At 34.6% G+C, this 15,526-nt stretch overlaps 2 long non-coding RNA genes across 2 annotated transcripts; both read left to right on the forward strand.

Moving 5' to 3' along the window:
* Positions 1-1,082: 1,082 nt before the first annotated feature.
* Positions 1,083-3,103, forward strand: LOC136066787 (uncharacterized). The gene is made up of 4 exons (XR_010628270.1): positions 1,083-1,421; positions 1,507-1,708; positions 1,804-1,896; positions 2,685-3,103. It is a non-coding gene; the product is annotated as an uncharacterized LOC136066787 (long non-coding RNA).
* Positions 3,104-4,527: 1,424 nt separating this feature from the next.
* Positions 4,528-13,516, forward strand: LOC111995826 (uncharacterized). Its single transcript, XR_010628250.1, has 4 exons — positions 4,528-4,635; positions 4,739-4,812; positions 5,117-5,209; positions 12,940-13,516. It is a non-coding gene; the product is annotated as an uncharacterized LOC111995826 (long non-coding RNA).
* The last annotated feature ends 2,010 nt before the right edge of the window (positions 13,517-15,526 follow it).

Here is a 15,526-nt window from a genome sequence, read left to right on the forward strand (position 1 = left end):
ACTGTATTATATAATGTCTCAAACTCTACATTGAATTTTTTCTTTTTCTTTTTTTTTTATATGCAGCCTTTTCCACTGGATTTAGTACTCTTTTCTGGTTGAGGACAACTTAAGGAATGTCCCTTTCTGAAGATTTTAAAAAAAAATTTATCCAGCTTTAGATGGAACAGACAAGGAATTAAAGACTTCCTTTACTTTTCATTTGAGCATACAACAATGGGGAATCAAATTTATTGTTTGTGTAAGAAATGCAATAACTACCTTGCAAAGACCAAAGATGATGGTGAGGCTGATTTGCCTACTACTGGTATTCTCCCAAGTTATACTCATTGGTTTAGACATAGTGAGGAGAGACATTTTCAAACATGTGATAGTTTGGAAAGTGATGATGAGTCAGACGGGCATGGCTTGAGTGAGATGGTAGAAGATTATTGTGTGGCCTTTAACGCAACCAGTTGTGTAGCTGGAGATTTGAGTGGTGAAGGTACTCCCGAAGAGCCTAATGATGATGTAGCTAACTTTTTTCTGAAACTAGGGGATAACGAGCAAAAACTTTTTCATAATTGCAAGTATACAAAACTGTCTTTCATTGTGAAGTTACTTCATATTAAATACCTTAGCGGTTGGACAAACAAATCATTTACTTTTTTGCTTCAATTGTTGAATGATGTGCTTTCTAAAGTTATTGTAGAGTTGCCAAAATCATTATATGTGGCAAAGAAAATGATTCGGGATTTGGGTCTTGATTATGTGAAGAGAGATGCTTGTGGAAAAAATTGTACGTTATATTGGAAGGAAAATTCCAACAGAAATGAGTGTTAAGTTTGTATGTTATATTGAAAGTTATGTTCTTGACTTACCTAAATAGTTTCATGTTCATTTGTTTTATATTGTGTATTTATGCATATGTTTGATTTATATAGTAATATGCGTGCAATGACTAAACTAATTAAATATGCATATGATGAATAGTGTTAAAATATATTGGATTGATCAAAGCAAGGACTTCTATTATTGGCAAATAGAGGTAGCAATGGAGGAGTTGGCACAAGTGGTGCTAATGGAAGTAGAAATGATCTAGCCCATCATGGTAAGTTTTAAATTATGCTTTCAAGTTTTTTAATCCTATATTGAAGATACTATTCAAGTAAGTTAGAGTGATCTTTATTTTTATTTTTCTCCCCATAAAGAAGAAGAAAGGGCGAGGGCCTACTCGGAATCTTAAATTGGCCAAAGAGTTTAAGGGAGGGGAAAAATATGAGATTGATTGGTTGAATGGAAGACTTGTAGGACCTCATGCTCATGATTTAATAAATGAATGTACACAACTTGTTAGGGCACAACAAAATGTACCTCTAAATTTCACAGATTGGAAAAAAGTGCCCTATATCAACAAAATGAAGCTTTTTGATAAAGTATTGGTAAGTAGTATAATAAAATCTAGTAGCAGCTTCTATGATGTTTATGATATTCTTATTTGTGTATTTATGTTTGATTCTATTGTAGGAGTATTTCAAAGTTGAGGGTTGAGAGCAAGAGGTTTAGCGACAAATGGGTAGTTCTTACTCAAAGTATTGTGACTCCCTAAAAAACGTGCTTTAAGCCATATGGTGAAGCAACAAAAGAGGAACGAACAAATTTTCCATCCAGACTAGAGAAGGATGATTGGAATTGTCTTGTGGATTTGTGGAGCAAGCAAGATTATATGGTACCATTACAAATAATTTATTATCAAATTTATTCTTAACTATTGTATTGTGGATTTGTTGGTTTATGGGACTAACTTATCATACTTAAATATAGGACATGTTTTTGAAAAACAAGGAAAATCGGGACAAAAATGATGTTATCCACACTTCTTGTTCAAAAGGTTTCCAACAACGCAGTGCGGGGGAGGTATATGGCAATGATATTTTAATCTTATATCACTACCAAACAATTGCATCATTCACCTAACATATACTTGTCAAGAAGTGGGCCTCTGCTTGATTATAAATGATGTAACATCACCCCAAAAACCAAATGCATCTAGCTTTGTTTACACTTTACATAATCCTTATCATGTCTCACTATCACTGCTACTTGTCCTACGCATTTTGATTGGGATATATCAAATATCCTCATGGATTGAACTAGCATAGTTTGACTCTAATGTCTATACCAAGAAGACTAGTATAAAACAGATATACTTACAGAGTTGTTTGAGTTTCTGGAGAAGAAATAGAGTCTTATTGGTGTTAAATAAGTAGCCTAATTCCTTACAAAGAAAATTTTATGTTTCCCATGAGAACATGCCTTTGATCTGTGTGACTGCAACATGTTTCTTGATTTTGTTTTTCTATCTATTACTATCACTATTAGAATAGTAATTACTGTGTTAAATTAGTAAATACTTTTTATGTTTATGTTCTAGTTGTGACTACAACATGTTTCCTCACATTATTCATCCTCAATACTTAATTACCATATGCTTTCTATTTGTTTTGTCAAATGGTAGAAAGAGAAGACAAGTCATAACCCTAGTAGAATTGAATTATTTGACATCACCCATGTGCAAGGTAATGGGCAAGCAGTAAATGAACCAACACAAGATGCATTGGTATAAAATCTTCTAATTATATTAATATAGCTAGTATATTTTTATGTGGTTTTGTTGCAAGTTATACTGTTACTTTTCTTTTTAGATGGCATTGAGGAATCGTACTACTTAAGTGAATGAGGGGGCATTGCGAATATCTCAAGACCAAGTGTTTGTGGAGGTGTTTGGACCTGAGCGTCAGGGACGAGTTCGATGCTATGGGGCTAGAGTCACTCCTACCAAGTTATGGGGTTCCTACTCATCTAGAATGCATGATCTTAAGAAGCGACTCCATGAATCTGAACACAAACATCTAGAATCTAAACACAAATGTCTAGAGGCTGATGCAGAATTGAAAGAGGAAGTAAAGCACCTCAAAAGCATGCTCGAACAACAAGCTATTCAAATGGCAGAACTAAGAAGACGTTTTGAGGAACAAGAAGCTAGTTAAATGGCAAAACAAAGAGCACATTATGACAATATGATGATGCAAATGTTGAGTTATATCACCTTGCAGTTAGCTCAATCTAGTAGTGATCACTAAGATATGAAGATCAACTCAAGCTAGTCACTTGTGGGGTGTGTTTGAATTGGATTTTCACCCAGCATGAGTGGTTTTTAATGCTTTTGTTTTTTTTTTTTTTTTTGGTTGTCTGGATTTGAATCTGAAGCTAATTGGATTTGTTTATTGCTTCAATTTGTTTACTCCTACCATGACAAGGAGTTGTTGTTGCCTTGTGTTGTTGAATCTTGAATGGTTAACCATTGCAACTGAGAGAAAAGTCAAGGCACTGGGTCTCTTCTTGTCAATAATACATTTTAGTGATGAAAAGAAATCTGGAAAACAGATATATTATAGTTTACCTCAGGTAGTGCTTGAGGCCAAAACAATAACTGAGCTCCGATTAAAATTTTGCAAGTTAGAGCCTTGTAATGAGTTCAAATTTTGCCATCTAAAAATTTGGGTTTTGAATAATGTTTGTCTAATGAGCAAGTAATTCAGAATCTGACACAAAGATGCCCTTTGATTGAGGATTTTAAACTAATAAGTTGTCATGGTTTCAAACATTTAAAGGTGTCAAATCTTCCTCGGCTTAACCTGCTTCATGTATATGCTAGAAGAAGGTTTCCACGATTGAAATTAAAGCGCCAAGCTTACAAACCTTTTGCTACTGTAGTAAGGATTACTACCAATTGCAATAAGTGAATTTGCATTGTGATATTTACTTGGAAGCTTGTAAAAATTTGAAAGACATGAACTAGTTGGGCTTAGTAACAGGACACTTGAGTTGCTTCAGAACTTTAGTTCAAAGATTCCACTCTTGAGTTCTTGGAAATCTCAAAATGCAAGATGGCAAGTATCAAAATCTCTTCACAAACGCTTAAGATGTTCAAATAAGTGGGGTGTGCAGATCTTGAGGTGGTGGAAGTTGATACCTCCACTGTAATATATGGATAATGTTTCACTTGGTATTTTGTGATTTATTTAGGCCAAGGTTGCACTCCTTGCTAGTTCCACTTTGTTGATTACTAAGGATATAGAGTGAGAAAATATTATGCTTGGTTTTGAGCAGGTAATTCATTTTTCATGTCATAATTTTTTTCTTGTTCATCTTGATGTTGATTTTGGAGCACATGTCACTACAACAAACTTGTGTTTTTTCAACATATTTATATCCACAGTCAATAAAAAATGTAAATAAAAGCTTAATTTTCTACGGTTGATTACAACTGTAAATTAAAAATAAGAAAATTCATATACTTATTTCCGCAGTTAGTATAACTGCTGAAATCAGTATTAAAAATATTTGTTTTTAGTTTTTTCTTTAGGCACCATGGTAAAAAGGGGTCAACAAAGATTAAAGAGAGAATAGTTTTATCAACAACTTGATCTACTGTAGATAAAATAAATTAAATTTTGTATCAACGGTTATAAAACGTTGGAAATCAAGAACACTATTATATTGTATTGTATAACACTATATTGTTAAGGTAGGCTCTCTCACTCTCGCTCCTGCTCTCTTTCATAGCTCACATCTCTGTCGGCCTAAACACAGGTTCTCTCTCTCTCTCTCTCTCTCTCTCTTCCTTGTGTTTTTCTGTTATTCTCTTGGCAACGAAACAGAGTTTTTTACTTTGGTTGATTTTGCTTTGCTTCAGATTCACGAAGTCGGTACAATCACATCCAAATCTTGTATATATTCACACTTTTCCCTATCCAAACCTCTAATTAGGTATCTTCTATACATTGATGAATCCAATTTCACCTTCTTCTTGAAAACCTAACCTTCAATTTTGTATTTCTTTGTTTTTCCATAGATAGCATAAATGTTTTGTTTTTGATTTTGGAATTTTTGTATATAACTTGTATAATTAAACAGCAAATCTATAATTTATACAATTACTCTTACTTATCACTAAAATGGCTGAATTGTTATTTACCGCCATTGAAGTTGACTTTCTTGACCAATGGAAATGCTAGTTTAAACATGAAATTGAGTCTTGATGATTAGATAATTGACTCTCAATCTTTAACAGTGGCTGTACTTGCATCTTTGTTATTTGGTGAGTCCATTGGGTTTGTTGGAGGCGCAGGGCGTACTTGGTGTAATAGGACTTTTACTCCTTGAGGTAAACATTGATGTTCCTTCATGTAAATGCAAAATGTTTTTGAGTTTAGGTTTGTTTTTCAATTTGTCTATTTTGGCTTCAAATATCTCCTTTAATTGCAGACTACTCATAGGAGGACTAGTGTTAGGCATTAGGCAACTCTGATTTAGATAACTTACCCATCATGATGTGATGAGGAAATCAATCATAACACTTCCTCAACTATAGAATAATTTTTGATAAAGCCATATGTTTTTAAATTGATATTTCCTAGCTGCTGCGTTAAGTTGATGTATTTCTCATTGCTAGACTCCTTGACTGGAAGTAGAAAACATTTACTATCCTTCAACCTGGTCTGTGCAAGTCTAGACATAGAGTATGTGTGTCAAATGCTTGTGGAAATTACCCAGAGAGTAAAAATAAATTAAAAAGAAAACAAAGAATAAGAGATTTGTGGAGAGGATAATTATACAAAGAATAAGAGATTTGTGGAGGATAATTATTTTATAGCTTTAATAGTTTAGATTTAAGTTGTAAATAGATGGAATTTTCAGGAACTAACTTGTGGACAATGGATATGTTCAATGGTCTTTTGGAATTCAGAGTTTGATGCGTTTTTCATGAGTGTTTTATGTAAATTTTCCAACAATTAATGTAAGTTGTGGTAAAGAGTAGCTTTGAGGGTTATAGTAATAGGTTTCTCTGAAAACAAAGTAAGCATGGTCCATATGTAATGATTTTGTTTTAACACTATATAATTCTGTAAAAAATAATAATAATAATAATAATAAAATAAAATAAAAAATCATCTAATTGTTTTGAAAAGAAAGTTTATCTAATTGTGGATTGGATTGTCTGCAATAATTTTATAAAAATGCAGATTGTGAATGAGGCTGATAATGTGGTCAAATTTTAGAATATTAGAAGAAAATAAGCTAAAAAATAGTGGAAGTTCATGTGTCAAATACAGCCACTAGTTTGAATGATTCATTCTTAGGATATATTGCAATTAAGAGAAGTTTTTTGGGGAAGGAGGTATTGCATAATTAGTGCATAAATATTAAAGAAAAAGAATGGATAAAATAGTGGGCTTTGCAAACTGTGAAGAGCCTGAGTTTGCTTTAGGCTGCTATCATGGCACTTTTAGAGAGTGAAGGAATAAAAAAGGGATCTATTGCAGCCATTTTGCATCTGTAGTAGTTCTATATGGTCACTAGAGCTGAAACAGGGCCATGTGCTGCCTAAAAAATAGGTGAACTTTTGAATTTGACACCTTTTCAAATGAAATTCACCAATGGGTATTGCCTTATTGCTTTGATTGTGAGATATTTTTTTACATTAGAATGTTGGTTGAGGATTGGCTTGGGAGAACCTTAATATATTTAAGCAAAAATCTTGACCTCTGCATCCCTTTTGGTCAAATTTCAATCTAAAGTTACTAATTGCCCTCTATTTCTGTGAACTACTTCTTTGCAGCTGCATCCTAAACCTTCTTCTATTGAATTCCTATTCAATTTTAGCTGCTGACTTTTACATGCATTTTTTTACTAAGGCATCCTCTCAGAGTTTAGAAAGGCCCTATAAAGAAACATCTGGGATGAAAACTCCCTTTTTGTTGCCACCTTTTCTGAAAATCTTCTTCTTTACTCTTGTTTGATTAACATTTTGCTTTACATGTGTACTCAATAAGCCTTTGAATGATCCATGCTTATAGTGTCAGTTTCTGCAATATCGTCATTTAAAGGGTCAACTTTATTTTCTGTCTGTTTTCTCTTTTATTTATTACTTGCAGCTGGGATGTTTTTTTGCAGGGTGCTGAACTGTGTTATAGATGGCCATTTACAGTTTTACTGTTTGAAAATTTAGCTGCATGGACCTAATTTTTAATATTTTCCCCTATTAGGGGTAGAATCAGTTGTGGTAGTTTTAAATGTGTTACAAATGGTCATGTAGAGTATTACTGTTTGATTCTTTAGCTACTTGGATCTAAGATAAATTATTGTCCTGAAAGCTTAGTTTTTTTTTTTTTGGGAGAATGTGAAACCTTGGTATTTTATTGAGCCAATTTGACTTCATTTACATTATCAATATTTGTAGTGCACATACTAATTCTCTTGCTCATTGTGTGTGAAGCTTGATCTATTGTGTTAGTTATATTAAGTGACTTGCTCATTTTGTGTGAAGCTTTATCTATTATGGTAGTTAAACAATAAACAGTGGAGGTTTATTGTATTGTGTACTATGCTTGATTAATATAGGCCCAATCCCCCTAAGTAAGTAAGGTAACAGTGGCCCACATAAATCTAGTTGGGGTTTGTCAAACAGAACAAAGTTGTCTCTCAAACTAAACTAGAAAGGATCATAGGGTAAGAGTAGGAGTAATAATTATTATTATTAATTAATACTAATGGAGGTGGTGTGGTGTGGTGTGGTGTCTCTCTCTTCTTCATTGTAGCAATACTAAACCAATCCTTTCTTCTCATCACTGTTAGTTATTGTGACTACTTCTTTATTGTGTATGAGAGAGAGAGAGAGAGAGAGAGAGAGAGAGAGTCCCTTTATCAAATAAAGAAATAAACATAAACCCTACCCCATCAGTTGCACTTGTTTCTCAAGAGTAACACACACAGAGAGAGAGAGAGAGAGAGAGAGAGAGAGAGAGAGAGAGAGAGAGAGAGAGAGAGAGAGAGAGAGAGAGATTTGGATCTAAGATAAATTATTGTCCTGAAAGCTTAGTTTTTTTTTTTTTTTTTTTTTGGGAGAATGTGAAACCTTGGTATTTTATTGAGCCAATTTGACTTCATTTACATTATCAATATTTGTAGTGCACATACTAATTCTCTTGCTCCACTAACTTGCTCATTGTGTGTGAAGCCTGATCTATTGTGTTAGTTATATTAAGTGACTTGCTCATTTTGTGTGAAGCTTTATCTATTATGGTAGTTAAACAATAAACTGTGGAGGTTTATTGTATTGTGTACTATGCTTGATAGGCCCAATCCCCCTAAGTAAGTAAGGTAACAGTGGCCCACATAAATCTAGTTGGGGTTTGTCAAACAGAACAAAGTTGTCTCTCAAACTAAACTAGAAAGGATCATAGGGTAAGAGTAGGAGTAATAATTATTCTTATTAATTAATACTAATAGAGGTAGTGTGGTGTGGTGTGGTATCTCTTTCTCTTCTTCATTGTAGCAATACTAAACCAATCCTTTCTTCTCATCACTGTCAGTTATTGTGACTACTTTATTGTGTATGTCACACACACACAGAGAGAGAGAGAGAGAGAGAGAGAGAGAGAGAGAGAGAGAGAGAGTCCCTTTATCAAATAAAGAAATAAACATAAACCCTACCCCATCAGTTGCACTTATTTCTCATCAGTTGCACTTGTTTCTCAAGAGTCACAGAGAGAGAGAGAGACATTTTGAATACAAAGAGTTTGGCAAGATGAGCAAAAACTGTAACATTGTAACCCCAATAAGAGACGCCTTAATAAGGATTAACTTCAATTTTAACCTCGTTGGAATTGTTAGGGAATTCACTTTTCCCAGAAAGAGCATGCAAGAATTGTTAGGGAATTCACATGAAAAACAAGAATTCTTAATTGAAATATTAAAAGCAATAAAAGAATGATAGTTCTATTCAACTTAAGAATTACTTGGCAAGGAATAATGGAGACCCTTAAGTCACCTCTCTCTCTCTCTCTCTCTCTCTCTCTCTCTCTCTTTATAACCTTTTATAAGACAATTTGAAGGAATTCTACCTATGGCTAGAAGTGTTGGAAACAATGAAGCTTTTGCAATAGAAGAATAAGCTAGAAACGCTAGAAACTACGGAGTCATTGCAAGAAAAGAGTTAGTTGAACTGCTAGAAACAATGGAGCTATTGCAAGAAAAGAGTTGGCTAGAAGTGCTAGAAACTATGGAGCTATTGCAAGACAAGAGTTGGCTAAAAGTGATAGAAACTATAGAGTTATGGCAAGAGAAGAGTCTCCTGGAAGTGCTAGAAACAATGGAGCTATTGCAAGAGAAGAGTCGACTAGAAGTGCTACAGACTGTGGAGCTATTGCAAGAGAAGAGTTGACTAGAAATGCTAGAGACTATGGAGCTATAGAAATGCTAGAGACTATGGAGCTATTGCAAGAGATCAGTTAGCTGGAAGTGCTAGAAACTATGGAGCTATGGCAAGAGAAGAGCCAGTTGGAAGTGCTAGAAATAATAGAGCTATTGTAAGAGAAGAGTCTGGAACAAGTGAAAGTGGTGGCTCACAAGTTGGTAACTAAAACACTATCGGGGGCGGAAAAGTCTTCCTTCTGACAAATGAGATTTGTGTTGGGTTGGGGGCCTAAACCGAAATTCAACGATAGGCTTAAAGCACAGCCCAAAGGATATTGGTGAAGTTTTGGAGAATTCGCCTTATTTATGCCTTTGGCCTAGGTTGGGACTGACAAGGATTATGGGATGGCCCAAAAACATTTCCTATAGCAAACACGTTAGCACAACTCTCTCTCTCTCTCTCTCTCTCTCTCTCTCTCTCTCTCTCTCTCTCTCTCTCTCTCTCTCTCTAACCTTTTATAAGACAATTTGAAGGAATTCTACCTATGGCTAGAAGTGTTGGAAACAATGAAGCTTTTGCAATAGAAGAATAAGCTAGAAACGCTAGAAACTACGGAGTCATTGCAAGAAAAGAGTTAGTTGAACTACTAGAAACAATGGAGCTATTGCAAGAAAAGAGTTGGCTAGAAGTGCTAGAAACTATGGAGCTATTGCAAGACAAGAGTTGGCTAAAAGTGATAGAAACTATAGAGTTATGGCAAGAGAAGAGTCTCCTGGAAGTGCTAGAAACAATGGAGCTATTGCAAGAGAAGAGTCGACTAGAAGTGCTACAGACTGTGGAGCTATTGCAAGAGAAGAGTTAACTAGAAATGCTAGAGACTATGGAGCTATAGAAATGCTAGAGACTATGGAGCTATTGCAAGAGATCAGTTAGCTGGAAGTGCTAGAAACGATGGAGCTATGGCAAGAGAAGAGCCAGTTGGAAGTGCTAGAAATAATAGAGCTATTGTAAGAGAAGAGTCTGGAACAAGTGAAAGTGGTGGCTCACAAGTTGGTAACTAAAACACTATCAGGGGCAGAAAAGTCTTCCTTCTGACAAATGAGATTTGTGTTGGGTTGGGGGCCTAAACCGAAATTCAACGATAGGCTTAAAGCACAGCCCAAAGGATATTGGTGAAGTTTTGGAGAATTCGCCTTATTTTATGCCTAAGGCCTAGGTTGGGACTGACAAGGATTATGGGATGGCCCAAAAACATTTCCTATAGCAAACACGTTAGCACAACAAAAATGCATACTACAATGAAGAAATAGCCCAGCAGTAAAATATTACAACGGTAAATATTTTAACGGTAAAATATTCTAGCATTAAAATATTCCAGAGGTTAAATGAGACAAAACAAAATAAACATCTAGCCGTTAATTATTTCACAAATTGAGGAGAGTGTTCACGTCTCCAAAATCATCATCTATGGGATCTAGCGAGAAAAAATCTTCTAATGTAACAACACGAGGAAAAAAACTCTATAGTAATAGTTACATCATAGCCTTTAATAGTAAATGAATAAACAAACACTATGGGTTCCATTATAACGAAAAATGGAGAAAGCTTAGTGTGAGATAAAAGGAGAGAGAGATTCTAGCTAGCGCAGCAAGATTATTATGATGCCAGGGTATACTCATGAAGATAATATATGTAGTGGGTAGTGAGAGTCATTTCGGGTAGTATGAGTAATGAGAGAGTGTATTTAGTAGAGCTGCTATGACTTTCTACTGGGGATGGATAAGAGCTTACAAGTAAAGGTGTGAGGGTTATTTGTGAGCTAGGGGCTGAAGAGCTTAGTTTTTAAGTTTGAAATTAAGAACTCAGAGGCTCAAAACCTCTATAAGAGCTCAAAGAAAATTAGAGAGAGGAAAATAGAGAAGTTTATGAGAGAGTTCTTCTCTATTGGTGTGTGTTGAAGTATTGGTGGAGAGCTCTGTCTATAGTTAAGTTTAAGGGGGTAATTAGCAAATAATCTCTGCCAAATTAGTCTCAATCTTTAGAAAATCCTTGAAGAATCATTCCTAGGATTTGGCCAAGAGTGGTAAGTTCAGCTTTAGAATGTTCTTGATATTTTGGGTAATAGTAGCTAGAGCTTTGACTTGGTATTAAATGCTGATTATCCTCAGCCGATGGGATTAGAGCATGTATCAGGCTAATGATCTTGGTTGTTTGCTACTAGAATCAGCGCTTCCCAGGGTAGATTGTATCACCCCAAGCTAGGTGTCAATCTTCAAGCCCTCTGCTAGAGATCCCTTTGATGCCCTCCAAACCACATTTCCCTAAGTTTTCCCATTTGGGTTCATGTGCGTAGTCCATGAACCAGAAAGTACACGTTTTTGGCATGATAATGAACTATTTTCAAACTATTCCAGAAGCTTCCATGGCTGCCCCTAATTCCTTGACCAATAGTGTTGGAGAAGAGGGAGAGAATGGCTGGCAGTAGTTCCACAGCTTTGTGTCTTGTCATCCAAGCTTTATGTCACATTAGTAATCATGAAAATCAGCTTGCCAAAGAAGAGTGTAGGCTTAGCTGGACATATGTCCTCTTCTACTCTGACTTGACAAGTTGAAAATGACGATAATAGGCCCCAACTGTCAGCTTAGCTGTGCTGAAACTTGGTTGGTGGTTATTCTAACCATTCTAGTTAGTCAGGTGGACTTTGGTTGCTGGGAGTAGCACATGGGCTTGGTTGTCTCGGTTGGGCCTTGTTGTTGGGCTTTTAGGCTTGTTCATCCCTACAAAATGAATAGTTTTGCCATGAGTGACATGTGGCTTTCATAGCTAGAGTTTCTTAATGAAAAATAAGTATAGTTCCATAATTTTTGTAGAAGAAGTAGATGAGTAATGTATTGTAAGTAGTTTTATGCTTCCCATAAGTTAGGGATTTTAGTATATGGAAATATATTTTTGTCAAGGAATAGTTTTGGGCTTTGAGCATAATGTAATTGTTTTTGCCAAATGGTATTTAGGCTTTTGTAAATAGTTGCCAAAATAATATTGGGCTTTTATAAATATGTGCCAAAGTAGTATTTGAGCTTTTGTAAATAAGTGCCAAAATAATATTGGGCTTTTATAAATAGGTACCAAAATAGTATTTGGACTTTATAAATAGGTGCCAAAATAGTATTTGGGTTTTTTGAAAATTTGTAAAAATATTTCCGTGTAGCAATGGACTTAGTAAGAGTATCGTGTAGCAGCGGGCTTATAAAGGTGTCGTGTAGCAACAAGCTTTAAGGGTTTTTTTGGGCTTTTTGGGTTTTGCCCATAAGGTGAATGAGTTTGGGCCTTTTTGTGAAGATAGTTTAATTTTGTGGCCCAATTTGGTAATGGTATGATAAGTATTTGTGTGAAAATCCAAGTTGGATAATATGTGGAGTATAATGGATAATATTTGTGAGATGGCCCAAGATAATTTATGGGGCTTATATGGGAAATGGGAGCCCAAGTTGGGAAGTATGTAGGAAATATTTATGTGGGCCAAAAATAGTTTATGGGTTTGTATGGGTATTTTAGTGAGTAGGCTAGTGAAATTAGGGCCTGAAAATTTGTACCTCAACAAACACTACATTTTTTTCACATGTTTATCAAATTACCATTCTAATATTTGTAACCATCTATAGTTGACATGTATCTATCAATTGTTTTGACTACACAGGAAATAAGAAAGGGCGAAGGGCTACACGGAATCTAAAATTTGCAGAATTTTTTGCAAAGGAAAGGTTCCCAATCATATGGCAAAAGGGAAGACCAATAGAGAAATACTTTACAGTATTCAAATTGGAGTGTATTGCCCTTGTTAGACGGAATAGTATGGTACCTTTACAAGTCAAAGATTGGAGAGAGATGCCTTATCAAAACAAAAGAATGCTATTTGATTATATATTGGTGTGTTATATAGAAGTGTTTTGAAATAAAAGTTTACTTTATAATGAACAAATGTAATCCTTATTAGTTTTCAGTTTTTAGGAACGCTTCATTGTTGAGGGTCAAGAGACTCTTGTTTGGCGGCAAATGAATAGGTCATACAAAAATGACTGAAGCTTCTTAAATAAAAATTGGTTTAAGCCATATGAGGAGGATCCTAAGGAGGCACTAGAAATTTTGCCACCTAACATGGCGGATGATGATAGGAACTATCTTGTGAATTTATGGAGCAATAAGGACTAGAAGGTATTACTACATGTGGAAATTATTATCTTGTGAAATTTTATAGAGAATTAAATATTTTTTAATTGGGTGGTTATGCACTTGTTAAAGTGGAAGTATGTGCTTTATGGAGTAAGGAAAATATTGGAGGGATGGGGTGTCCTCTACGGGTAAGTACATGAAGATAGGATGCATAATCTTTTTTTCAACGATACTAGCTTTTGTCATGATCCTGGCCTTCTTGTTGGGAAGTGGCACTTCTCCATATATCTGTTACTTGAGGATAATTGATGGAGCACAGTAGTTTTCAATTTTTTTATTTTTTTAATTAGCCATTTTGAAAACTTGAAACTATTTGAATACTTAAAAATTAGACTGGTGCTTTAGTTTTTATATAAGAATGGAGTTTAATTTGGAGTTGCACAATTGTGTTTATGTTTATATTTTGAATCAAGTTATTAAATTTTGATCATGTGAAGGATTGCATCCAAATTAGGTTTTTTTATTTTATTATTTTTTTTTAAATACTTATTTCAACAGCTTCAAACTGTTGAAATTTATCTCAAGACAATATATGTTTCAATGGTTTTTAATAATATTTTGACATTTAATAATTGTTGATAAAGGTGAATCACATTTTCCAACAATCACATAGGGTATAGAAAAAAAGTTTCAACATAATTTTTAGTGGTGGTTCTCAACAGTCACTTAAACTATCAAAAATACTTTTTTTTGACGATTTCAACCATTGAAAATAGAAAGTTTTCTTCTAGTGTGTAGTAACTAATATCTATTAAATGTAGTGATTTCAGATCTATAGCATGGGAGAAGTACTAGATTCTCTTTGTCTTTAAGATCCTTTTGACGAGCTTCTAAGGATCTAGTTGATGCACTTATTTGACGTGACTGTTCAAAACAAAACACTTGGGCAATATCTTATGTTTATAATAAGGATGGTGAATTATGGCTTAGAAAACTGTTAATCTAGTTCTTCAGCTAAATGAATTTATCTTCTATATTTGTATTTAGTTATAGTACATTGGACTTTAATGTATTTGTTTGTATACATTGGACTTTTGATGTATTTTGTTCTATACATTGGACTTTTGATAAGCATGATTGTGTTTTTTTTTTTTTTTTTTTTAAGCTTATTTTGAAAGTCAAGAGACCCTTAAATAAGACCTTATTTATCAAGGATTGTACATGTAAATTTTTTAACCATTGGTAAATAAGGTTATTTAAAGGCCTCTTGACCCTTAAAATAAGATAAATCACCTATTTTAAGGGCCACGAAGGCCTTCAAAATATCATTTTCGATGGTATAAGTTTCAAAGGTTATCAAGGGTCGATTAAAATTTTAAAATAATTTTTCTTGAGGTTTTTTAATACATTTTTCAAGGATTTTGACCCTTGAAAAAAGTTAGCTTTGTTGTTGTTAGAGATATATTAAACATATTAGTCCAATGTAATAGGCCCAAGCTCAGTCCTACTTGTACTAATAGTCTAGGATTTAGTCACCTATATATACTCATATTAGGGCTCATTGTAACATAGATTATTAACTACACTCTTACATAATAAAGATGTAGCTTTTAAGGGATTCCTCCGTGGATGTAAGCCAACAAGGCTGAACCACGTAACTCTCGTGTTATCAGTGTTCTTATTTTATGCTTTTCTTCCGCATCCACTCTAGCATATACAACATAGTATAACACTTCACGTTGCCAATATATTTAACATAGTATCAGAGCCAAACTTCGTTCTTGGCATTAAACAAAACATCTCTAGCAAGCAAAGAAAAATATCACATGCACACCACCATTAGAAGTCACACATGCTTCTCTATTGGATCTAGACTGCACGGCATCTCGTAGCTACCGTGGCTCAATGCTATGTCCAAGATCCACAAACTCAAGCAAAGCCGTGACATAAATTTTCAAATCTGTGCAAATCCAAGCTTCACCTAATGAAACCAACACCACAAACGTGCTCCATGAACTCCCGTGACAAAAACCCAGAAACTCAGCCCCCAACGACAGCCTCACACACCAACACACGTTGCTAATAGCTTCAGAACCTACCCACGCACTACCACA

Source organism: Quercus suber, unplaced genomic scaffold, assembly GCF_002906115.3.
Source record: "Quercus suber isolate HL8 unplaced genomic scaffold, Cork oak 2.0 scaffold_46, whole genome shotgun sequence".
NCBI lineage: Eukaryota > Viridiplantae > Streptophyta > Magnoliopsida > Fagales > Fagaceae > Quercus > Quercus suber.